Consider the following 27,142-nt stretch of genomic DNA (forward strand, 5'->3'; position numbering starts at 1 on the left):
GTTTGATTAGTTCATAGTTCTTTTTTAGGCAATGGTTAAGGATCATTTAGCTTAAACCGGATAGAGAAATTCAATGAGAAGCTAGTTTTATTGAAATTCTCAGGTAAATTTTGCTGCCCAGAGTTAAACAAACTGTGGCCAAAGTAATGGTGCATGGTGTGTGTCCACACATGCATGTGTTTAGTTAGCAAGTATTTAGGAAGGACCTACTATGCTCCCAGAGAAAATACAAACATTTTTGATCTAGTACCAGTTCAGGTCTCCTAAATACACCATATCAGTGAGTTAAGTGACATGTTGGCTTCCAAGCTCAAAGCTTAGAAAGCTGATTGTTTCTTCCTTAGTTGCCACCCTTCAATCAAGGAAGATACCATTAGGAAATTGGTTTCCTCACGAGGGACTGACATTGTTCTGAATTATTCAGTTTACTGCCTAGATATTGTAGGGTTTAACTCATATACTGTATATCATATAAATCCAATTACTTTTGTCCCAGTAACATTTTTGAGTTAATTCTAACAGAATGCATCCATTTGCTTTATTGTTTTTTTTTTTTTTTTTCTCAGAAGAAAAGGTAAAATTTCAGTATGGCACTTTTTTTTGATAGCTGTTGATTTCTAACCAGCATCCATTCCCTCTCCTCATTTTCTATATACATATGGTCCATTATCCCTTCATTCTCTCTGTAGCTCATGTGCTTTGAGGTAAGCTGGTTTCGCATCAGGGGAGTGTGTACCGATAGGTGCCGTCCTCTCTATATATTGTACCTTGTGTCGAAGCGATTGATGCAGATAACCCAGACCAAATCCACACATGAATGGCATTCTCTTAGACACAAGTCTGGTTTTAAGAGGGACAACCCTGAACCAATTTAGACCCATGTAACGAGAGCGAAGACTCATCTCTGGGCGTCTGAAATAAAAAGCTCCCTCCATTAAAAGAAATACCAAGGAGAGAGACATAGCAGAAGAGATGCTTACTCTCTATCCCCTCTATTGTGACACCACTTTTTCATGGCATTATTTTCACCTTCCTTAATTTGCAGTTATTTGCCTTCATGGTCATACTCCCTTATAATGCAGTAAGGTCCTTGAGTCTCTATGACATATCTCAATGCCATTCCATTTTTCTCCATATTAAAGTTGCCTGAAGTTAGGAAGGTATCCTTGGCATTAAATAGGTCTTCAATGTGTATTCGTTTAAATCTGGGTTGCATAAATGAGTGATGAGTACATGGGTGGATGTTTTGCAAGTAGCATTAGAGGAAAACATGATGTTGGGTTAGCAACACCGCAAGCTGTCAGAAAAGATAGATGGCTTTGCTGGCCATGCTATAAATAACCACCAAATGCCACTCAGAGCTGGTAGGAGCCTCATTCTGCATGACAGTCATTGATCTGCTGCACAACTAAATGCAACCTTTTTGTGACACCACTTGAGGAGAAAAGGTTATGTTTCACATTTAAGTTTTGAATAATAAGGTCATGATCAAATTAAATGAATTTCTCTGGTGAATACATGAAATATATACAAATTAATGCAACAAATTAGAGACATTATTGCAAAGAAAAGGTGAGCAGACTGGAGCTAAGAATGATCCTGGAACTTAGTCTTAGGGAATGTTTCATTATGAAGTGAAGATCCTGCCTCATTAAGTAATCCTGAGTGGGTTCTCACCACCTATGGAATGACCCTAAGCTGCAATCTCAGCTAGAATACTACGGAATAAATAAATTAAATATTAGACATATTTCCTAAGTATTATAAACTTAATAGAGCATATTCCAGAGACTAGAAAAATGTTTAGAGGAAAATCACGTATAGGAATTTTATACTTACACCTTTTTTTAGATTTTAGTAAATCTCATGTTTGGTATAAGGAGAAGTTCAATTGTACTTAATATTAATCTAGCGAATATAGTTTTGTGGGTTTGAATACTAGCTAACCAGTTTTTCTTTATAAAACAAAGCAGTAAATTTTGTTCCTAACTTCAATTTTCAGAGCTACTGAAGGTTGTTCTCTTTATCTCCCTTCTAATAATCAAATCTTCTATTACAGCAACAGTTGTATTATTAAGTTTAGCATATATCTGTATATTATTTGACATACTTGAGCAAATAACAAAAATATATACGGTTTAATTTTAACCAAGCAAAGTGGTCCACTTATGTTTCATACTACCTCAGTAATTTAACTGATTAGCATAACAAGTATTTTATACCCTTTAAAGTGTGAATGGTCGGATAGGGAAGATGGCGGCAACATAGGTGGGAGCAGAATTCACTTCCCCTCAGTGCCAGGGAAATACCTAGCTGATCTGAGGAGCAGAGCGAACAGCCAACAGTACTCCAGCATATACGAAGATTAGAGACCAAAGATAGAGGACACTGAAAGATCTGACGGTAAGAAGAGTGCTCAAGGACAATAAGGTCCCCGGGACCCGGGACCGCGCGGTACAAGGGCTGCAGAGGCGCCAGCCCTGGCGCAGGGGCTGCTGCAGGAGTCCTGAGAGAGGGCCAGGCTGCGCTGTGAGCAGCCAGGTGCTTGATTGGACCAGGGGGGCTTGAAAAGGAGGAATTTCTCAAAAAGAAAAAGAAAATAGAGACACTCAGGGGCTAGTTAGAGAACTCTCGGTGGTGGCCGAGGCCCCTGGCGCCCCTCCCCCTCCACCCCTGGACTGCGAACGCGGAACGCGGGATAAGCAGCACCGGCGCTCACCTGAGGTCCGGTTGCGCGCGGTAGCGCGCGCGCAGATTAGCGAACGGGGCCCGTACATGAAACCCCGGAGGGGCGCCCACACCTGAAACCTCCGAGATCTTTTGGAGCAGAGACTAGCTGCTCCACCCACAGACCCAAAACCTCGGAACCGAGGACCGCGTGATTCGGTCCCAGGGCGGCCCCGCCCACCCGAGAGTCTCAAGCCCCGGAAAGCTGGATCGGGCCCCCAAGCGTAGAGCCTCTGGCTCGGCGGCGGGCTGCGCGCTCACCAAGCGTAGGGCCGGCTGGATGCGCACTTCCCAAGCACAAAGGGGCTGGTGAGAGACGTAACACCAAGGCGGCTGAACCAGCAGTTTGCGGCGCGCCAGCCTCCCTAGCCTGGGCGGCTGGATCGGTCGGCCGGCTGCGCGCTCAGAGCCCAAATAACGTCACAAACCCGAAGCGGCTGGATTCCCCTGCTGCGCGCGCACGCGTCCGGAGCCAAAGCGGCTGGAGCGGCCACTCGAGAGTCCCAAGAACAAAGCTGCTGGATTGGCTGATCAACGGCCTGATTGCCTGCCAGGGACCACACCTACAAAACAGTGAAGAGTGTGACCCAGGAAGGAAGAAAAGTGAAACCAATCCTTCCAACCACCGCCTCCCGTTGCACAGACAGGACAACAGCAGAAATAACCTGAACGGTTTAAAGCCAACAGAAGATTTTTTTTTTTTTTTCTTTTTTCCCCCCTTTTTTTTTTTTTTTTTTTTTTTTCCCTTTTCCTTTCCCCCTGAACTCCTTCTTCCTCTCTCTCTCTTTTTTTTCTTTCATTCCTTCTTCCTCCCATCCTTTACCATTTTTATGTCTTCTTCCTCCCTTCTTTTATCTATTTCTATGTTTTAATTTTTGTTAAAATTCCTTCTTATCTTGCCTCCGATCTTTCTTTAATCCTTCTTCCCTCCTTCCTCCCTTTCCTCCTTTCCTATTTCCTTTTTCCCTCCTTCCCATCTTTGGTTTTTTTTTTTTGTTTGTTTGTTTGTTTGTTTTTTCCTTTTCTTTCTCCCCCCCTTTCTATTTTTCCCACAGGTGCGACAACAAAACCTGGAGTGCTGAAAAGACTAGAGTTAGACCGTGTTAAACACATAAACGTCAGCTCAAGACCAGTGAGCACAGGAGAGTAAGGAGACAGCACCACCGAATCCCATTGGCATTCTACCATAGAAGTTCATATCATAAACCCAGGGATTCAGAACAAAGCAATTTAAGAAGCAGAGGCCAACAAGAAGAGCCTCACAAACAATGGGAAGACAAAGAAACAATTCCCAAATGAAAGGAAAGGAGGAAGTCTCAGAAAGAATACTAACCGAAAAAGAGGCAAGTCAACTATCAGATACTGAGTTCAAAGCAATGGTCATCAGGAAGCTCACTGAGCTCTCTGAGCTCAAAGAGAACTACCAGAAACTACAAGGAAACTACAATGAACTCACTGCAAACTATATCAACATGAAAAAGGAAATAGAAAATATCAACAAGAGCCAAGAGGAAATGAAGAATACAATTTCTGAATTGAAGAACACAGTAGAAGGAATTAAAAGCAGACTTGATGAAGCAGAGGATCGGATCAGCGAGCTGGAGGATAAAGTAGAAAAAAACACCCAGAAGGAACAAGAAAAGGAAAAGAGGCTCAGAAAGAATGAAGAGGCAATAAGGGAAATGCAGGACAACATGAAACGTAACAACATCCGTATAATAGGAATACCAGAAGGAGAAGAAGAAGAGCAAGGGATAGAAAACCTGTTTGAAAAAGTAATGATGGAAAATTTCCCTAATCTGAGGAGAGAAAAAGTCACCCAAATCCAGGAATCACAGAGAGTCCCAAACAAGAGGAACCCAAAGAGACCCACTGCAAGACACATCATAATTAAAATGGCAAATTTCCAAGACAAAGAGAGGATCTTAAAGGCAGCAAGGGAGAAAAAGGAAGTAACATACAAGGGAGCCCCAATAAGGTTAGCAACTGACTTCTCAATGGAAACGCTCCAAGCCAGAAGAGAATGGCAAAAAATATTCCAAGTAATGAGAACCAGAGGCCTCCAACCAAGACTACTTTACCCAGCAAGGCTCTCAATCAAGATAGAAGACCAAATAAAGAGCTTCCCAGACAAAAGAAGTCTAAAAGAATACAGCTCCACCAAACCAGCTCTGCAAGAGATGCTAAAGGGACTGCTTTAAGGAAAGGAAGGAAAAGAGAAAGACAGAGGAACACAGGTAGGAAATAATGGCAATGAATAACTACCTATCGATAATAACCTTAAATGTAAATGGATTAAATGCTCCAATCAAAAGACATAGAACAGCTGAATGGATAAGAAAACATGACCCACACATATGCTGCCTACAAGAAACCCATCTCAGGACAAAAGACTCACACAGACTGAAAGTGAAGGGCTGGAAACAAATTTTCCAAGCAAACGGACAGGAAAAAAAAGCAGGGGTAGCAATACTCATATCAGACAAAATAGACTTCCAAAGAAGGGCCATAAAGAGAGACCCAGAAGGTCACTTCATAATACTCAAAGGAAGAATCCACCAAGAAGACATAAACATTATAAATATATATGCACCCAACATAGGAGCACCCAAATACATAAAGAAAATCTTGGAGGATTTCAAGAAAGATATTGACAGCAACACAATTATAGTAGGGGATTTTAACACCCCACTATCAAAAATGGACAGGTCTTCCAAACAAAAGATTAACAAAGATATTGTGTCACTTAACAATACCCTAGAGGAAATGGACTTAACTGATATATACAGAGCTTTTCATCCCAAAGAAGCAAAATACACATTCTTTTCAAGTGTCCATGGATCTTTTTCAAAGATAGACCACATGATAGGACACAAAGCAACCCTCAACAAATTCAAGAAAATTGAAATCATATCAAGCATCTTCTCTGACCACAAGGGTCTGAAACTAGAAACCAACCCCAAGGGTAAAAACCCAAAACACTCAAAATCATGGAGACTGAATAGCATGCTATTAAACAATGAATGGGTCAAGAACGAGATTAGGGAAGAAATCAAAAACTTCCTGGAAACAAATGAAAACGAACTCACAACAACCCAAAACCTATGGGACACAGCTAAGGCAGTCCTGAGAGGGAAGTTCATAGCAATACAGGCCTACCTTAAGAAGTTAGAAACAGTTCACACAAACAACCTAACCCTACGCCTACAAGAACTGGAGGAACAACAACAAAGACAGCCCAGAGCAAGCAGAAGGAAGGAAATAACCAAGATCAGAGCAGAACTAAATGACATAGAGACTAAAAGCACAATTGTAAGGATCAATGAATCCAGAAGCTGGTTCTTTGAAAAGATAAACAAAATCGACAAGCCTTTAAGTAGGCTTATCAAGAAGAAAAGAGAGAGGATCCAAATAAACAGAATTAGAAATGAAAGTGGAGAGATTACAACTGATACCACAGAAATACAAAGGATCGTAAGAAATTACTATGAAGACCTATATGCTAAGAAATTTGAAAACCTAGATGAAATGGACACATTTCTAGAAAAATATAATCTTCCAAAACTGACTGAAGAAGAAGCAGAAAACCTGAACAGACCAATATCAGCAAAGGAAATTGAAGCAGTCATCAAGAAACTCCCATCACACAAAAGCCCTGGACCAGATGGTTTCACAGGAGATTTCTACAAAGCATTTAAGGAAGAACTAACCCCTATCCTTCACAGACTATTCGAAAAAATCCAAACTGATGGAAGACTCCCAAACTCTTTTTATGAAGCCAACATCATCCTAATCCCAAAACCAGATAAAGACACAACGAAGAAAGAAAACTTCAGGCCAATATCGCTGATGAACATAGACGCTAAAATTCTCAACAAAATATTAGCAAACCGCATCCAGCAATATATTAAAAAGATCATCCACCATGACCAAGTGGGATTCATCCCAGGGATGCAAGGATGGTACAATATTCGCAAATCAATAAACATAATACATCACATCAACAACAGCAAAGACAAAAATCACATGATCATATCAATAGATGCGGAAAAAGCATTCGATAAGATACAGCACCCATTTCTGATAAAAACACTCAGCCAAGTGGGAATAAAGGGAGCAGTCCTCAACATAATTAAGGCCATATATGAGAGACCTACAGCCAGCATCACATTCAATGGACAAAAACTTAGAGCTTTCCCACTAAGATCAGGAACAAGACAAGGATGCCCTCTCTCACCACTCCTATTCAACATAGTATTGGAAGTCCTAGCCACAGCAATCAGACAAGAAAAAGCAATAAAAGGCATCCAAATTGGAAAGGAGGAAATGAAACTGTCACTGTTTGCAGACGACATGATAGTGTACATGGAAAACCCTATAGACTCCACTCAAAAACTACTCGACCTAATAAATGAATTTGGCAAAATAGCTGGATACAGAGTCAATACCCAGAAATCAAAGGCATTCCTGTACACCAACAACGAAACTGCAGAAACACAAATCAGGAAAAAAATCCCATTCGATATAGCAACAAGAAAAATAAAGTACCTAGGAATAAACCTAACCAAGGAGGTAAAAGACCTGTACTCAGAAAACTACACAACACTGAAGAAAGAAATTAAGGAAGATACAAACAAATGGAAGCATGTACCATGTTCATGGATTGGAAGAATTAACATCATCAAAATGGCCATACTACCCAAAGCAATTTATAGATTCAATGCAATCCCTATTAGAGTACCCATGACATATTTCACAGATATAGAACAAACATTACAGAAATTCATATGGAACCATAAACGACCTCGAATAGCAGCAGCAATTTTGAGAAAGAAGGACAAAGCAGGAGGTATCACAATACCTGATATCAAACTGTATTACAAGGCAACGGTAATCAAAACAGCCTGGTACTGGCATAAAAACAGGCTCATAGACCAATGGAACAGAATAGAGAGCCCAGAAATAAACTCAAATCTATACGATCAATTAATATTTGACAAAGGAGGCAGGAGCATAAAATGGAGCAAAAACAGTCTCTTCAACAGATGGTGTTGGGAGATCTGGACAGCTACGTGCAAAAAAATGAAACTCGATCACCAACTTACGCCATACACGAAAATAAACTCAAGATGGATAAAAGACTTAAATATAAGCCGTAACACCATAAAAGTCCTTGAAGAAAACATTGGCAGGAAAATCTCAGACATTCCACGCAGCAACATCCTCACAGACACATCCCCTAAAGCAAGGGACATAAAGGAAAGAATAAACAAATGGGACCTCACCAAAATAAAAAGCTTCTGCATGGCTAAAGAAAACAGCACCAAATTACAAAGAGAACCAACAATATGGGAAAGCATATTTGCCAATGATACCTCAGACAAGGGCCTGATCTCCAAAATATATAAAGAACTCACACGACTCCACTCCAGGAAGACAAACAACCCAATTAAAAAATGGGCAAAGGACTTGAACAGACACTTCTCCAAGGAAGACATACAGAAGGCCCAGAGACATATGAAAAGATGCTCAGCATCACTAGCCATCAGAGAGATGCAAATTAAAACCACAATGAGGTATCATCTCACACCAGTCAGAATGGCCAACATAAACAAATCCACAAACAAATGTTGGAGAGGATGCGGAGAAAAGGGAACCCTAGTGCACTGTTGGTGGGAATGCAGACTGGTGAGGCCACTGTGGAAAACAATATGGAATTTCCTCAGAAAACTAAAAATGGAACTGCCCTTTGACCCAGCAATTCCGCTGCTGGGATTATACCCTAAGAACACTGAAACACCAATCCAAAAGAATCTGTGCACCCCAATGTTCATAGCAGCACAATTTACAATAGCCAAATACTGGAAGCAACCGAAGTGCCCATCAGCAAACGAGTGGATCCAAAAACTATGGTATATTTACACAATGGAATTCTACGCAGCAGAGAGAAAGAAGGAGCTTATACCCTTTGCAACAGCATGGATGAAACTGGAGAGCATTATGCTAAGTGAAATAAGCCAGGAAGTGAGGGACAAATACCATATGATCTCACCTTTAACTGGAACATAAGCAATAGAAGGAAAAAGCAAACAAAATATAACCAGAGACATTGAAGTTAAGAACAATGTAACAATAGCAAGGGCGGGGGTGGGGGGTGGGGGCGGGGACAGTAGGTAGAGGGGATTACAGGAACTACTATAAAGGACACATGAACAAATCCAAGGGGGAGGGTGGAGAGGGGGGAGGGAAGTGGGTTCACCTGGGGTGGGGTGAAGGGATGGGGGAAAAGGCATACAACTGTAATTAAATAACAATAAATAAATTAAAAAAAAAAAAAATAAAGTGTGAATGGTCAAATAAAAGTAACTTCATTTCAGATTTCTCAAATGCACATAAACCTAACTCATATGAATCTGCAATTACCAAGAAATTGCTGTACCCATGAATACGTCATAACATACACTTAAAACACTGTTTTACCATCAAAATAATGTACTCATACATTCTACAAATATTAATTCCCTGCTCTGTGGTAGTCAGTATCATGAGCAGTTAGACAAATTGGGTGATTTATAAAAACAGCAGATTTGTCAATATATTTGATTTTGACATATGGTTGCATTATGGTATACTGCATGATAAAACATAATTATTTGTACTATTCAATGTTTAAAAGGTTTTAATAACATGTTTCAATATAACAGTAAAATACTTGGGGTAAAGTGATTTGTCACTAATCAATAATAATGGCAATGATGACCATTGTCACTAAATAATTGAATAAATATCATTTGTAAGACATTAGTTAAAAATAATTTTGTTAATTTATTATGTGAATTTATGTCAAACTGCAAAAACGAAAGGAAATGGATTGTAAACAAGCTGTCGATGAAAATGTAGAAATGCGGAGCATTACTTGAAGATGACTCTGGTTGGCTAAAGCACAAGTTAAACAAAGCTACTTGTCCAACACATTTTCTATTTAAAGACTTGCATGCTTTTAGGATGGTGGACCTTTAAAAACCAGTAAACTTTCAACCTTCAGGGCATGAAAATTATACTAACTAACAATGATTACCTGGATACTAAGGCATTTCATCACAAAATAAAATATTAGGAATAGATGGTGCCGACATCAACAGCAATCCACCGAGCCAGACAGACAACGAAATGCAAATCTAGTGGAAGTAGTTTGGACATCATAAATAAGCCATTAACTGATTAAAACAGCTGTTTTGAACTGGCCATGAATGTAACAAGATACATATATCCTGACTGCATATAAGAATCACCTAAGTAGAGTAAATACATGTGCATCTATCTACCTGTCCTCTGTCTATAGACCACTGGTCCCCATCAGTCGTTATCTCTGCCAACATTGGACCAGAAAACAAAACAAAACAACAACAAAACTCTGGGGTTAGCAGGCTTTAAAATATGTGTATATTAAAATATTTACATGCCTTTCTTAAAAAAACATTAAAGAATGGAACTATATCCGGACTATGGAAGATTTCATACACATGGTTTGGTTTCTTCAACAAATTTATTATATGAAAAAAAGATAAAATATAGTGGGTATGGAGAATTCTTTTTTATATTTTTATTCATTTATTTTTAGAGAGAGAGGGGAGGAAGAAAGATAGGGAGAGAAACATCAGTGTGTGGTTGCCTCTCATGGGCCCCCTGCTGGAGATGCTTGCTTGCTGAGCAGAACTCTGGATCCATAGGTCAAAAGTCTAAAACCTTACTTCTTGAAATAGAATGCTATAAAAAATCCAGGCATGTGCCCTGACTGAGAATCCAACCAGCGACCCCTTGGTTCACAGGCTGGCACTCAATCCATTGAGCCACACCAGCCAGGGTGGGAATTCTTAAACAACTATACACCCTTCTTAAGCCAATTGTAGACATTTGATATGAATGATTGTAATGAATTATTATAAATTTTAATAAGTGTGATGTGAATGAGTTATATAAGAAAACATCCACATTCCTAACGATTCATACTGAACTACATAAGATAAAATGCTAAGATTTGCTTTAAATTACTTCAGTGAAAGATGAGAGAAAGAAAGAAAGAAAGAAAGAAAGAAAGAAAGAAAGAAAGAAAGAAGAAAGAAAGAAAGAAAGAAAGAAAGAAAGAAAGAAAGAAAGAAAGAAAGAAAGAAAGAAAGAAAGAAAGAACGAGAAATAAAGGAAGGGAAAGAGAGAGAGGGAGGGAGGGAGGGAGGGAGGGAAGGAAGGAAGGAAGGAAGGAAGGAAGGAAGGAAGAGAAAGAAAGTAAGGGAAAGAGAGAGAGAGAGAGGGAGGGAGGGAGGGAGGAAGGAAAGGAGAAGGTTGAAAAATATGGCAAAGTGTATAATTGCTGAACTCAGTAGATAGGTAGATATAGGTTCACTATGCAATTTTCTTTATGCTTATGACTAAAAATTTTCATAATTTTTAAAAGAAGCAAAAGAAATTGTTTCTAGCAAACACCTGGAGACTTTTGTATCTTCCCTCTCAAAATCTACTTTCTAATTCTTGAGTCTAGCAACCTGTATTTAAAAAACACTTCAAGTAGCCCTGGCTGGTGTGGCTCAGTGGTTGAGGGCAGGGCTGCAAATGAAAGAGTTGCCAATTTGATTTTCAGTCAGGACACATGCCTAAGTTGTGGGCCAGGTCCCCAGTAGGGGGTGCACAAGAGGCAACCACACATTGATGTTTCTCTCCCTCTCTAAAAAATAAATAAATAAAATCTTTAAAAACAACACACTTCAAGAACTTTTAGCACAGGTGGTCACCAGATAACAATTTGAGAAACACTAAAGAAAATTAGATTTGCTCTCCCCAGAATAAATAATTTGAGATAAAGTGTTAAAAGCTGTTAAATCATTTCAATCTTTATTCTACGGAAAGATGCCCCTTCCACAGTAAGATGGGAACTGACCCCTGGTCAATCAGGATGCAGTCCTTCCTTGGTGAGCACTGAGGTGACACTACAGATTTAACACAGTGCTTTGGAAACAGTTGGCAATCAATTAATGCTTGCTTGCTGAGCAGAACTCTGGATCCATAGGTCAAAAGTCTAAAACCTTACTTCTTCAAATAGAATGCTGTAAAAAATAGAGTTGTTTCATTTAGTACTGGCTAGAGAACACAGTGATGGCTACTTTCACCCCTCTACTGGCTGCATTTCCACCTCCCAACGACAAACCGTGTATGCCACTACAGGTTCCGCCCTTGATCTCTGCAGGAGCCACTAGGCACTCATCCTGGCTAGTAATTAAAAGCATAGACTCCAAATATCAGACTGCCTAGACTCTATCACTTACTGAGTGTTCTTTGGCAAGTCACTTTGTGCATCTTCTCTGTGACTCAGTTTCCTATTCTGTAACACAGAAGTAATAATGGTATTTAACCACATTGCCTTGTTGAAGGGATGATATGGTTTCTATGTTTAAAATGCTTAAGATTATGCTTGACCCATAATAATAAACTGTGATATTTATTATTGTTATCATTTCTCATGGTATTAACACTAAAATATCTCTCTGCATTCATTTCCTTGACTAGAAAAAAAAAGTTACCTTGGTTAGCTCATGTTGATTGGCCTGTATTTAAAATAGTTGTTACTTACACTAGAGCACATTTTTAAAACTTAACAATTGTCTAGTACACTAATGGAACTCATTAATGCCTTTAACCCGTTTCACTCCTTGTCCACTCTATTCAAACTATCTCATATGTCTTTCACATTGTGCAGGCCAAGTATTCTTTCCTTTTCTATTGCACAAATCCAAAAATATTATTTTTAGATGATAATTGTCCTAACATTTCATTCTTCCATTCTACAAATGTTTTCTTCATGGGTATATTTATTTTTTCCTCTCATTGCTGACACTAAGCCCTCGGGACAAAGTATTATTCAAATGTGATGCATTATAGCCTTTTCAGTGTGATTTTATACACACACACACACACACACACACATATATAGTCAACCAACATTCATTATATATAATTAATAAGTGTTTTCTATATAAACATCTATCTTGAGATTACCTATTCAGGTTAACACAAGTTAGTAATTTGGAAACAACCTGGAACATAATGTCAATAATTCATCAGTGAGGTATAATCACATACTTGTACCAACAATTAGCTGCTTGTTCCTTATTTAATAGTGAACATGGCCTCATATCACAAGCAATTACATCTTTAACAGTGCAGTTAGTGGCAAAACCAAATACAAGCCAAAAAAAAAAGTTTCATTTTTTTAAGAAAAAATATTCAATAAAATCCCAAGTTAGTATGAGATTATTTATGTATGTTATTGTTTTAAGACTGTTATAACCATTGCATTATTGGCTATGGTTAGTGATTTAGTTTCACAAAGATTTTTTTTCAACACTTCTGTGTTTGCAATGGATTTGTTAAAGTTTCTTCTTGTTTTCAGTAAATATACTGGAAGCATAACAAGAAATGAGTGGTGCTCAAAAACATCTGTCTATGAATAAGGGAGGTTATGCTTTATTCTATATTATGCCTAAACTTACTAAGTTTTGTTTGATTAATTTCAGTTAAATTTCTCTTCTGCCCTAAAGTCCAATAGTCAATATAAATCTGAATTTATATTGAATAATCAGCCTTCTCAATCAGCCTTTCCTTCTCAAATTGTCATGTTTATAGCCCAGAGGGATGTTAGAGACCATGTTTTAAATGCCACATATTAACAGTTAGAAATTTGAGACCAAAAGAAGTTGGGAGACATTGTTAGCCTTACTAGGTGGTCGTAAAGGGGTTGATAACCCAGGTTGCCAGACGTGTAGGTAGGTATTCCTTACAGAGCACCAATTTGCTCCCCATGAGGAACCATCAGCTAAAAAAGTTTGTATAGAGAGGAAAATGGCTATAAGCACTTTCATTGTTTTCATCACTCCACTCTCCCTAAATCGCAACCAAATATATCCAGCATAATGTCTTTTTCCTTCAGTTGAAAGAACATAGGCAGAAAGTGTTGGTGGGGATGACTACTAACACACTTTCTGACCATCCTTGTCTTCTGAAAAGGAACTTGCAATATTTTGGAATTTGTCTTCTATCTATAATGTTATAATTTCCTCTTTTTTCCCATCACACAAATATTGTGATTTTCAAGTAGAACATGCCATAGTTTAATCAAAGAAATATCTTCACAGTATTAAATGGATGTGCTAGCAGTAAGTCCTTGAAAACATAAACAAGAAATAACAATATGAAATGCTGACATCTTATCCCATACGATGTGGGAAAAGATAAGAGGTAAAAAAAAATAGAGGAGCGATTTTCATCTTGACTTTGGATAAATTAGTTCTTACATTTGAGCCTTGGGTTTGGCTCTTAAGTTAGTTGGCAGCTACAGGAAAAAGTTTCCTTCCATCAACAGAGTCAAAACACAGGACGTGAGGTACTGTTTGATTTAAACATCTAGGATGTCATTCTGAAATGTCACATGGCAATAGTTCACTTAAAGAACAACAAACCGAATGAAGCGTTAAAGAAACATTTTACTTTTCATCATTGTTTACTTATTTTCTGATGGATATGTCAGACCTAAATGCTTAAAAGCCAATGTGAAGGAAAGAGACAAAATAAAAGCTTTTAAACTTGGGGCTGGAAAAAATTTTTATAACATACATATTTTATCCTTGTGCTATATTTAAAACATAATACTACCTCAGCTTGAAATAAAAAGATAGGTAATATTTGAGTGGAAAAAATAAGAAAAAGTAATGTTTAAATGATTCTTTAAGCTTATTCTTCCCTTCATACTAAATCTTTGAAATATATATTTTTACTGAAAAATACCCATATATGAAAACTTAACTTCTTTCTATGATATTAAATTTAAGTACAAATAAAAGACCAGAGTAAACATTAATTTATTTAAATGAGTCGAAGAGTATGGCAAGTTGTAAGGAGTACTGCTGTTCCAATGAACTAGCTGTGTGACCGAGCAGCTCTGTGACTCAGCAGGAAGTCCCGATCCTCAGTTTGGTGGCGATGGAGGCAGTGTTGTCAGTGGAGTCATCAAAATCTGGCTTCGACTGGCATGCACCACGCAGCCCAGGGCGTGGGTGGTGAGTCAGAACATGCGTGAGTCATTTCCTTTTAAAATTACCGAGTACAATAGCAATGACAGAACTGCACTATGTGGAAAACATAATGACACATAAAAAGTGGGCAGTCCCCTATAATCATCTCTTCTAATTCGTATCATGTCAGATTAATGGCATAAAAGAGAAATTCCAGTGTTACAATCATTGTTATTCTGGCTTGCAATTTCTGTGTATGTCTCAGTGATTTCTATTATTTCCTTCTTTTTTATTTTTTTAATTTTTAATTAATTAATTTATTTATTTTAGAGAGAAGGTAAGGGAAAGAGAAAGAGAGGGAAACATCAATGTGTGGTTGCCTCTTGCATGCCCCCAGAGGGGACCTGGCCTGCAACCCAGTCATGTGCCCTGACTGGGAATTGAACCAGTGACCCTTTGCTTCACAGGCCTATGCTCAATCCACTGAGCTACACCAGCCAGGGCTTCCTCCTTTTTTTTTGAGAAAAAATATATAAAACAGAAAATAAATTTCCTAACAAGGTAAGTTTTTAATGAGATAATGTACACAAAATATTTAGCAGGGTAATACGCTTTTAGGAAGACCTCAAAAAAGGTTCATTATTGTTATTTAGATTGGTATTATTCAAAATCAGAAATGTCACAATTTCATTTTATGAAAATTATAATTTTTATTTTGTGAAAATTATAACATTAATGTATTTTATTATTTATTAGTTTCCAAACCAAGTTAATTGAGTAATTATGTGTAGTACAAGAAAAACTACATTATACTCTTGGTGTGTAGGTTTTCCTGCATTTCCTACTCTTTTTTCCTTCTTTATTTCTGTAGTCTATATTTCATTAATACCTAATTAATTTCCTAATATTACTATTTTCATTACAAATGAGATATACCACTTATATGACAGGGAATTTACTTCCCATTTCTCTCTCTTTTTATCCAGGTTTTTAAAATTCAGTTGAGATTAACAATAACAAAAAATTCTTGACAAAGATAATACTTAAAATAATTCAAATTTCAAGAATTTTATTAGGTTTAACTGTACTTCTAGTATCTGAACTAATAGAGTAGTTGTAAATATTTCCACTGGAAATTAGTTGCAATTATTTCCATTGGAAAAGAATCACCAAGTTCTATGAAAAGCATAAGAAATCACTTGTACACTGTAGGTGAGAATGTAAATTCATACAGCTACCATAAAAATGGTATAAAAGTTCTCCCTAACATTAAAAGTAGAATTACCATATAGATATAAAGTATCTAGAGTAATGCTAACAGTGCCTTCTTCAGGGTATATATCCAAATGAACAGAAATCACTATCCCGAAGATAAACACACACACACACACACACTATCCATGTTCATTGTAGTGTTATTCACAAAAGCCAAGACATGAAAACAGTCTAAATGTCTATTTATGGATTAATGGATAAAGAAAACAGGGGGTATTATATGGGTGTGTGCACACACACATGCACACACACACGTAACTCAGTCGTAGAAAAGGAAATAGGAAATCCCGCCATTTGTGACAACGTGGATGAAACAACGTTGGGGTATCATGCTACGTGAAACAAGTTAGGCAGAGAGAGACTCTGCGTGATGCCTCACTTAGATGTGGAATCTAAAATAAATAAACTCACAGAAACAGAGAACATACTGTCGTTGACAGTGGTGCAGACTGGAGGTGGGGAAAATGGATGAATGGAGTCAAAGGGTACAAACTTCAGGAATAAGTTGCTAAGGGGAGGTTTTAAAGTTGTTAACAAATAGAAAATAATTGTAAGGTTATAGATGTGTTAACTAACCTTATTGTGGTAATCATTGAATACATATATATGCTTACATATTCAAAAATGTGTATATATATACACACACATGTATATATTCACTTCAACTTATATGATATTATACATCAAATGTATCACAATAAAATATAAGGAGGGTGGAGAAATCTCAACAAAATGAGGGCCAAACTTAAGAAATGCTAAAATAAAATCTCATTTAATTTAAAATTTAAAATGCACATTCTAATGATCATTCCATGCTGGGAACTTTGAAAGTAATAGTTGTGTTACTTGTGAAATTTGTGCTCAGCTTTCCTCTAAGAGCAGCATCTCCTTCCTGACGGGGAGACACCAGAAGTCAGTGTTTTACATGACACTTCCCCATCAAGGACAAGCCTAGACTCCAAAGTACTTCATCATGTGGTGAATCATTAGTAAACAGTTTTCTCTCAAATATCAGCTGTATTCTATTGCATTATAAAGAATCTCATTAAAGAACATAGAGGAGATGATCGGAGTGACTTTAGGGAATTTTCCTTTCCATTCCTTATAAGCGTTATTATTTTCCCCCATCCCATTTTCTTCCAGAAACTATGAATGATCTGGTCCTCATTCAAATGCAGGTAACCTAATTGCAGGTTATATTTTTAAGCAATTCTTTCTAGAATTAGAAAGTTACTTTCTCAATAGTCAGCAACAATAATGATCATAGTAAATTCCAGTAGGTCAAATATGCAGGCATATTAAGCAATTAAGATAAATGAGAATCTCAAGAAATATTAATCACTGTAATAATCTGCATCCTAAAGAACTGAAAAATCAAACTTACCGAAAAATCTCCCCGCCACCAGTCAATAGCACACTCATTTCTGAAGACCTATTAATGAGGTAGGTGCATTTTGCTAAAATGGAGTCATTAAGCGTTCTGGGAAGGATAAAGAAAGTAGAGCTAAGTGACTTTTTCCTGACCAAGAGCTGTCATCTAATAGAAAGGAAAGGAAAGCCATAAAGGAATTCATAGTCTGAAAACCCTTCAGTGATTTCTGGTCAGAGTTGTGTGTTAGGCACCCAGAAGGTGATATAAAGGCTTACGTAATGTATCGCTGACACGGCAGCTTCTCTGCACTTCTCTGATGGCCTGCTTTGAGGGTCTCTCTGGGCTGTCCCCTAGGGTAGCGACTACACACACGTGGCTATTTGCTGTTTGAGATGTGCCTAGGGGCTAAATCTGATTAGTGAAACTTTAAGTTTAAAATAAAACAGAAACAGAGTAAAATATTATTGTGTTAAAGAGACTATCGTTTTAGTGAAACTTCATGTCACCTGTCACATTGCATAAGGTATTTTTATTGTAGCACACACGTAATTTTTACCTTTTTAAAACACAGCTATTAGAAAGTTTAACATTTCATATTTGGCTCACATGCTTTTGTTGGACAGGCCTGCTCTATTAATAGACTACTTATAAAATTATAGTCAATTTCTTATGATCAAAGTATTTCCTTAGACTTTATTAGGTATTAATAACACATAAGTGATTTATTCTTATAAAAAGTAAACTATATAAAAACATGTTAACAAAAGGCAATGGCCTCTTAGATTAGCAATTTTATCTGCCAAACTTTTCAACAATTTTCCCCTTGTACTGTACGATGATGTGAAGAATATAGAGGTACATGCTTATGAGGAATGTCTCGATAACTAAATAAAAGATAACTAAGTGAAAAACAAACTTTAAAATAAAATAGAAGTAAACATTCAAGTCAATTTGTTAAAATATCAGTAAGGTAAAAGTTCCATTGTAAAAAGATCCCTTTAAGAACTAGTCAATTATGGCAACAAAGAATAAAATACCTAGGAATAAACTTGACAAAGGATGTGAACAACCTATATACTGAAATCTACATAAAGGCAACCAACCAAGTGGGAGAAGATATTAGCAAACAACAGCTCTGACAAGGGGTTAATATCCAAACTATATAAAATACTCATAAAACTCAACACCAAATAAACAAACAATCCCTTTTAAAAATGGGCAAAGAACCTTAACAAACACCTCTCCTAAGAAGACAAACAAATGGCTAACAGACATAAAAAGATGTTCAACTTCACTAGCTCTTAGGGGAATGAACATCGAAATTACAATGAGATACCACCTCACACCTGTTAGAACAGCTGTTATCAACAAGACAAGTAGTAACAACTGTTGGAGAGGTTGTGGAGAAAAAAGAACCCTCATTCACTGCTGGTGGAAATATAAACTGGTACAGCCACTATGGAAAACAGTGGGGCAGTTCTTCAAAAAATTAAAAACAGCGTCACCACATGGCACAGCAATCCCTCTTCTTGGGTTCTATCCAAAAAACTCAAAAACATTTACTCGCAAAAATATGTGCACCCCAGTTTACTGCAGCATTACTCATGGTGGCCAAGATGTGGAGACAACCCAAGTCCCTCTCACAGAGGACTGGATAAAGAAGATGCCGTGCATATATTCAATGTCATACTACTCAGCCATAAAAAATACTTCAATTTCTGAAAACATGAGTGGACCTTGAGAATGGCATACTATGTAAAATAAATCAGTCAAAAAAAAGCTAAAAACCACATGATTTAAATCATAGGTAGGCTATAAAACGGAAACTCACAGACACAGACAAAATTTTGGTGGTTACCGGAGGGTAGGGGGTGGGGGTGGTAAAGGGTAAAGGGGGCCGAACAGATGGTGATGGAAGGTGATTTGACTTTGGGTGGTGGGCACACAGTGCAGCGTACATATTCTGTATCATACAACTGTATACTTGAAACTAATACAACAGTATTAACAAATGTCATATGAATTTAATAAAATAAATTTAATACATTGAAAAATAAATAAGATCTAGTCAATTACTTCCACAAGAATGCACATTATCTACAATTTGGAATTACACTACAGCTTGTTAATTTATTTTCATAAATTTGTGCTTAATCTTCAATGTTATTTAATTCTTAAGCAATGGAATAATTTATTTGCCAAAAGTTTTCAGAATAAATTTCTTTACCCTTTGAAGAAGCATGGAGACATTGTTTTTCCAAAATGTATCAGTGTATCAGTGTTTTCAGTGTTTTGGGAAAGGGGATAAAAATGCATGTTCCTGGCTGGTGCGGTTCAGTGGATTGAGCACCAGCCTATGCACCAAAGGGTCTCCTGTTCCATTCCCAGTTAAGGCACATGCCAGGGTTGCAGGCAAGGTCCCCGGTAGGGGGAGCCCTAGAGGCAACCACACATTGATGTTTCTCTCTCTTTCTTTCTTCCTCCGTTTCCCTTTCTATAAAGATTAATAAATAAAATCTTTTTTAAAAATGTGTTCCCAGAGTCCCCTTGGAAACTTTTTGATTTAGTAAAAATCTGCATTTTACCAAATATACAAAATTATTATTTTTCATTGTAGACCTAAATGATACTTTAGAAATATTATTTCAGAAAATACTAGTCTTTGTTTTTAACTCTTTTATTGATATATCCTCTTTTTATTCTTTTACAAAAAGAAAGCATGAAAAAAGATGTAGTGTTTGATAAGGAAAATTAGATTCACTAATAATTTCTGGGTGAATTTGAGCAACTAACTTTATTTAGTTAAGCTTCATTTCCTTATCTTTACAAAGGAGATCCTTACCATATTTTAAGATCCAAAATCATAAAGCAAAAGCCCTCTTTAAATTATGTACAACTTTAAATGACTGATTTAAATCTAATATTTCCAAATTTTTGTTGTTACCTCTTCCCCTATCTGTTTCACTCAGATTGTATTTCTTGACCACCCTTTAGAGTTAAAAATTATGTAGGACCTTGTTAAATAAAGAGATATAAGATATCATCACAATGCTAAAAAGCTACAAAAAACAACAGAAAAGACAGACAATTTGTGATAACTGCCAAAACAAAAGTTCAGAACTTGTAACCACAGTCCACAGAGCCCACTAGTCAGAATGATTCTTAATGCAAATCCATCTTTACTTCAAGCCTGTTGCTTCTTAGCTTAGTATTCTTCAGACACACCGACCTCTCATCTCTGCTCTGCAAAATCCCCTTTTTTTCCTGCCCCTCCAAGATAAGCCATTGTGCCTACTGGTTGATTTTTTTTTTTTCCTTTCAGGTAGCAGATTGATATCTCCTTTTTATGCCTTGGCTGGTCCTCCTTCCCTTTAGGCCTGGCCCACCTCTATCTCATGACCAGGTCTAGTTCCTTCAAAACACTTCTTGGTATTTGTAATTATGTTACTTAATATTAAGTCCTCTTATAGTGATAAGTCCATACTTCTTTTCAGCTTCTTCCTTCGAAGAGTGGGCTGGCCATATGAGTGAGTGAGTGCATGAGAGACCACCAGTAGAGTTGGCTTCTGCTGACGGCTGCCTCACTAGCAAGCCTAGCTTAGACCAGTAGAACATTATCTAAGCAACCCACGGAAAGAAAATGGTTATAACCTCAAACCTCTAAGGTTTGGGTGGCTTGTTTGTAGGTAATTCATTAGTATACCTGCAGTAGGTTAAAGTTTTCTGAGCACAGAGGCTGTGAACATTGGTTATCTCTGTGGAGGCAGAGCCATGGACCACTCCTCAGGAGATGCGTTTACTAGGGCAAGAGAGTAATCGGTACCTCTCCATGCAGTTCTCACACATATGTGGAGCAGTCTCCTAACCATGGTTTTATAGTTTCTTACTCTTCTCCCTCTTGAGATTCTGTGTAGACAACATGCCCATGTCTTCCTTATTTTGGCAGACAGATATTGTCTGTAAATAGTTTGAAATGAACAAATAATGTATAGAAATATTTAAAGGGAAGAATGATACAATATTCATATGTTAATGGACCTACATCTTCCCACATTTTTTAGAGTCAACCTACCTCAAAATAGAAGCCTGAAATATTTCTATGATCATTTTCCATTAACCCAAAGTTTAAAAAGCTATAAACTCCTGATATTTCTCATTCTTTCATCCTTCCCTGGAAGGCAGACATAATATTAGTCCATTTCAAAATTCCCTGGAAACAGAAAACATGTTAGAAACAAGCTAATGCTCCTGGATCATAATAAGAAAGAAGATCAATTTATAAATATCGTTAGCAGGAAAAAGTAAGTCTGTGCTAGTCACTATTCCTTACATCAGTGAGTACAGGCAGAAGTCCATTCTGTGGCTCCTGAGCAGGTTAGAGGCCACTCTGTTCTGATGGACAGAAACCACATCTGCTTTAAATCCTGATTGTGGTGCCACACAACGAGAAAGGTTAATAAATGCTTAATGATGAAAAGATACCATCTATTGCATTTGAAACCATTTCAGTAAAAAACGCTAGTTTCAGAAGCTAACTGAGAAAGAAAGGTGTTCTGTAAAACTGCATTTGCTTTAGTAAATAGCCAAAAGGAAGAAACGCTTTTTCAATATCTATAAAGGTCTATACCTTGCTTTATAACACGAGATTAAATGCATGGAAAATTCTTTCTTGTGTAGGGAAACCTGGAAGGTTGTAACAAATGATGGACAAGTTCTCATTCTTAGGCATCGCCTCCAGCTAGGGACTTGCATATTTTTATTGTTATGATTGTATTGATTGTTAAGTCAACAGAAAACTATCACAAGGGATTGCAGATTTCTATAGCAATACTCTGTGCTGTAACATTAAAATGTCATTACTGAATCACCAACTTTTTCTCCTGCTGTAATATTATTCTCTGTTGATTGCCTGCCTGAGCTGAAATTTGAAACTGTCACCCTCAGACTTGCAAAAGTGATTCAACTTCACTTATAAGGAAAGTGAAATTAAATATTCATTCACAGGCTGCATTTCAAGTTCAAACTGTCTGAAGCTCCTTAAGGCAAAATGTATTTAATTTGAAACACATTTTTCTTCATTTTCATGCAGCCAAAATTCAGAATGGGTATCATAGGTGGACAAATCCTAAAGCAATAATTTATTTTGAACTTTACACGGGGGGCGAATTGGATTTTTCATCTTCCTTCTGCAACCCCTCTATTGTTATGGGCCTACTCCATTTATCTCCTTTGTCAGGAAACCTGAATGTGTGGGTTTGTGGGTGTTGTTTATTGCTTCATTTTTTGTATGTGTCATGTTCTAGCATTAATCAAGTTGTAAAGCATCGCAGTATCCGATGGAAGTGTAATTGTGTCTATGTCCGCCACCAAGACAGAGGATTACGCGATGGTAGGTATGCAGATTAAATGGCTTCAAACCTGGCTCTATTTTGTGTTACCTGTGATAGCTGTTTAACCTCGATGCCTCTGTTTGTCTGTATGGTTGCTAGGAAGATCAAAGAGATTATTTGATATAAAGCATTTAAAATGGTTCTTGAGACATGGCAGCTTCTAAATAAATGTTGGTATAAGTGAGTGCTACCTATCATTTGTACCCTTTAATAACGATAATTTGCGTTTGAAAATGACCTGCTATTTTAGACACTCCCCGCACATCTCACTTCACAATCAGAGCAGGAACATATTATAGACATAAACAGTAAAGACGGCATTTGTGGTGGAGGGTGTACATTAGATATTCTTGTATACAACTTTTTTCTTGTATACCTTTCAATACTGGGGAAACTGGAAGAGTAAAACCACATTTCCCAGATACCTTTACAACCATGGTCTGGGTTAAATTTAGGTTTTTTTCACCAATAAGATGTACTGTTGTTAGATTTATATTTAGAATTGACTTAAGGGAAGGGCAGAAGTGCCATGAATCAGTTTCACTGGTGCGGATTCCAACAGCATGTCTCTGGCAGCAGCTGTTACTCAGTGGCTCCTCACCAAGCCCGCAGGAGCTTCCCAGTCCAGGGACAAAACCAGAGACTCTGGGCACTGGGGATCACTACAGGAGGCTGAGCCTAGAGCCTGCCCCTCCAGTTCATTCACTGAATCTATAAACACACCTTTCTGTTTAAATAAGGTAAAGAAGTTTTGTCTGCAAGTGAACCTTACCCTATTGCACCCTGAAGCTCAATGGACTTGAAATTCTTACCTCTGCTTCTTACTTAAGGTATGATCTTGGGCAAATTACTAACAATGATTTTTACTGTAACTTAGTCATCTTAAAATGGGGTTAATAATGCCTAACTTGAATTATTGGGAAATAAAGTCTAGATGTATAAGATCAAAAAGGGAAGACCATATTTAGGGGAAAAAGATTGAGGTCTGGTGTGTTAATAGGCTGATACAGTCCTCTAGGCTATTTTGGGAAAGGTTTGGGAGAATACTCCCAGTTCTTTGGAAAACTAGTCCAAAGCTCTTTCCTTTAAACTATGCTGCTTTTACAAAGGAGTAATACATAGTGCCTGATTCTAGTAAGAAACATACTCTTTGATGCTATGGTTTGCTTTTAACAACACTTAGATGTCTATAAGACTGTACGTTTTCGCATAGAAATGGCAGATGCTAGCCACATCCTTATATCCCTGACCTGATGTAGATGGGTTAATGTTTATTTGATTTACCATAAACTATTAAAATTTACAGCAGTGGATCTCAACTCTGCCTAAGCATTAGCATTACCTGGGAAGATTTCAAAGATTACTAAAGCCCAGACTCCACCCAGCTCAACTGAGTAAGAATTTGTAGAGAGGTATTTAGGCAGTTGTATTTTTATAAGGTCTCCAGGTAATTTTAAAAACAGAGTAATGAACCTTTGGTATAGAGTGAGAATCCATTGTCGTATGAGTGTAGGCAAATCTGGAAAGAGCTTCTTTATCTTCCTTTCTAAAAACAAAGGCCATCTTCTCAAAAAGAAAAGTTTTGAATCATAGAGCAGTAAATGATCCTTAGAGCACACCAAAATCACTTCTCACTTTCAGGAAACTGAATAGGTTACCTGACACCATCCTGGTCTCCCAGCCACATGCTCAGAGGAAAAATACATGCTCTGCACAGCACCTGCCGGTCGAAGGCCTGGGTGTCCCCATGTCCTAGAAGTGACTTTGCATGCCTGCCAAAAACACATTAGCTTTCTCTCTCTCTTTTTTTTTAGGAGTCTTTTGCTAACAAAACATTTCATTAAAAACTATGTTAGGTAACAGACATCGCATTCTTCACTTTTGTCTTGCTCACTGGTAATCACAGTATGGAAGAGTAGCACATAGTTTGAAATACAGAACTTTGCAGTCAAATAAGCAGCATTACAAAACACTATGACTTCATTAGACAGGGAGTCCAGGAACCCCCTGGATATTCACAAAGAGCCCACACCAAATACCACTACTCAGTATCATCCATCACATTGGCCTAATGGGTGACTGTCTTATTATTTCCACTATCCTACACAGTATAGCGAGACTAAGTAATAGATGTCATACTATCCAATCTGTTTCATGAAAACATGCTTATGTTTGCGATAAGAAACTGGAAGTTATTTTCTTTTGAGACATTCTTTGGGAAGTAATACAGTGTTACCGCTATTTGAAGTCAGAAAGACCTTGGTTCAAAGCCCAGATGCTTTACTTATTAGCCCTTTAAACTACTCTTCCCTTGTAGGTAAATGGTGATAATGAGAAAGACTTTTCACAATGTTGTGAGGATTGAATGAGATAGTGAATATATTGGGTTTTGAATTCTGCTTAGCATATAAAAAGTACTTGTGAGTGTACCTGTTGGAAAGATTGTTACCTAATATTAGGTGTAAAATGGGTGGAGGTACATTATGGTAGACAAAAAGAAACTGTTAGCATAGGTAGTTAGCTAGATATTAACACAGGAAGAAAGCAAAGGGAATCAGACATTATTGCTTCACCAGGAAGCTTCAGCTTTACACATTCCAGAGGATCAAGTATTGCCCTGCCAAGGATTAACAGCTCTCCTGATATACTGGATTGCTGAGGGGAACAGGGGGAGGTAAGTGCTTGCAAAATAGAAGTCAAGGTTCAGGGAGACATGCTTGACATAGAGACCTCTCAGTCTAGTTTGAGAAAGGGATCAATTGGCTAGGGAGTGGACTCATTGGAAGCCCTCAAAAGCCTGGGCAGTTAACTGCTTATTTTGATAAAGCTCAGGTTCTTCCCAAGCCCAAGATAATAGAATCCCACTGAAAAAGATGAGCTCTGTCTCGGTGACCCACACTCCATAACCATGTGGCCCTAGTAGCCATGTGACCAAAGGCTGCATGGACTCCAAATGCAGGCTCCAGGCAGAAGTCTGGATACCACAGCACAGCAATGGATTGTAGTCAGGAACACAAGCCAAGCTAGCTGGATGGTGAGAAAGTCTGGAATGGACTAAGCTTTAATGTGAGACAGAAACTCTGGGCACTGGTCTTTGTTTTGTCCTTGCTGAAAACACGGTTTGAGTTTTTCCATGGTGGGACTGGTGGAGATGAGACACAGGGGTGGCCGTCTATGTCTACCTGAATAATCTTGCCAGACCACAATCTCTCGTGTGTGGGTCCATGAAATGCTTTTCTCAGGATCCCATGAAAGAGCCCCACTCCCACTGGTAATAAAACCAGTAGATTCTCAAACTGGATTATATTTGTACTGTGACAGAGCTCCAGGTTCTCCTCAGCTTCACTAAATTTTAGACAGATTTCTTCCTGACTCTAGACCTCTGAACTCCCTTTCCTTAGAGCACTTTAGAAAATTTGAAATTGTGAATTCTTTTTTTTGCTTCTATGAAATGGTTATGAATCTTCTTCCAGCTTCTGGCTAGTTTTACAACCTAGGATATGTCTCTCTCAAGGACCTGGGAACCATCTCTTTGAAATGTAAACAATGAAGGAACTGGCCTCCCTAGCTCCCAGTCTCTGTAGGAGCCTTAGGAGCCTAACTTTTTAGATGAGCAGCAGTTAGCAAACACAGATGGCCTAATCAAAGGAAAAAAATTAAAAAAAAAACATTTGCAAACTCTGGAATAACTAGATGATCTTGACACATGACATTGATCAACCTCTTCCTACAATGTCCCTCAGTACTTTTTCTTTAACTCACCTGAAAGCTTAAAAATTTACCCACCCTTAATTTTAGCAGTTCATTTTCTATCCTTTGTTGTAATAGTCTTTTTTTAATGGTTCATTGTTCATTGTATTTTTTTCCATTACCAGTTATCCCCCATACACCCTCTTCCACCTCCAGCTACCCCTCTCCCCCAACTATCACCACACTGTGGTCTTTGTCCATAAGTTCCTTGTCTTTTTGGCATAATCCCTCCAGCCCCTCATCTCCTCCAGAGCTGTCAGCCTGCTCTCTCTCTGTGAGTCTGTCTCTATTAAATAAAGTCTCCTTTGCCTGATTAATCGTGTCCAGTGCAAATTCTGCTTTGGCAATTCACACAGAGCCCAGTAATATCTTCCTGGCGCTTACATTTTACATGAAGATTTGGAAACAAAAATGCAATTTAGTTACACACTTAAAACATTTTTCCAGGAAAATAACATGAATATATAATGAGATAAAATTAAATTTTTAATGTACTTACAAGGTAAAGAAATTACAAATACATATAAATTAGATCTGAATTCGCAGGCCCTCTCTCCTCGTTTTAATTG

General features: G+C 37.7%; 1 protein-coding gene across 5 annotated transcripts in view; it reads right to left on the reverse strand.

Moving 5' to 3' along the window:
* The window catches only part of PCDH9 (protocadherin 9), an 859,618-nt gene that overhangs the window by 168,912 nt on the left and 663,564 nt on the right, over positions 1-27,142 (reverse strand). The window lies entirely within an intron of this gene.

Source organism: Desmodus rotundus, chromosome 13 (assembly GCF_022682495.2).
Source record: "Desmodus rotundus isolate HL8 chromosome 13, HLdesRot8A.1, whole genome shotgun sequence".
NCBI lineage: Eukaryota > Metazoa > Chordata > Mammalia > Chiroptera > Phyllostomidae > Desmodus > Desmodus rotundus.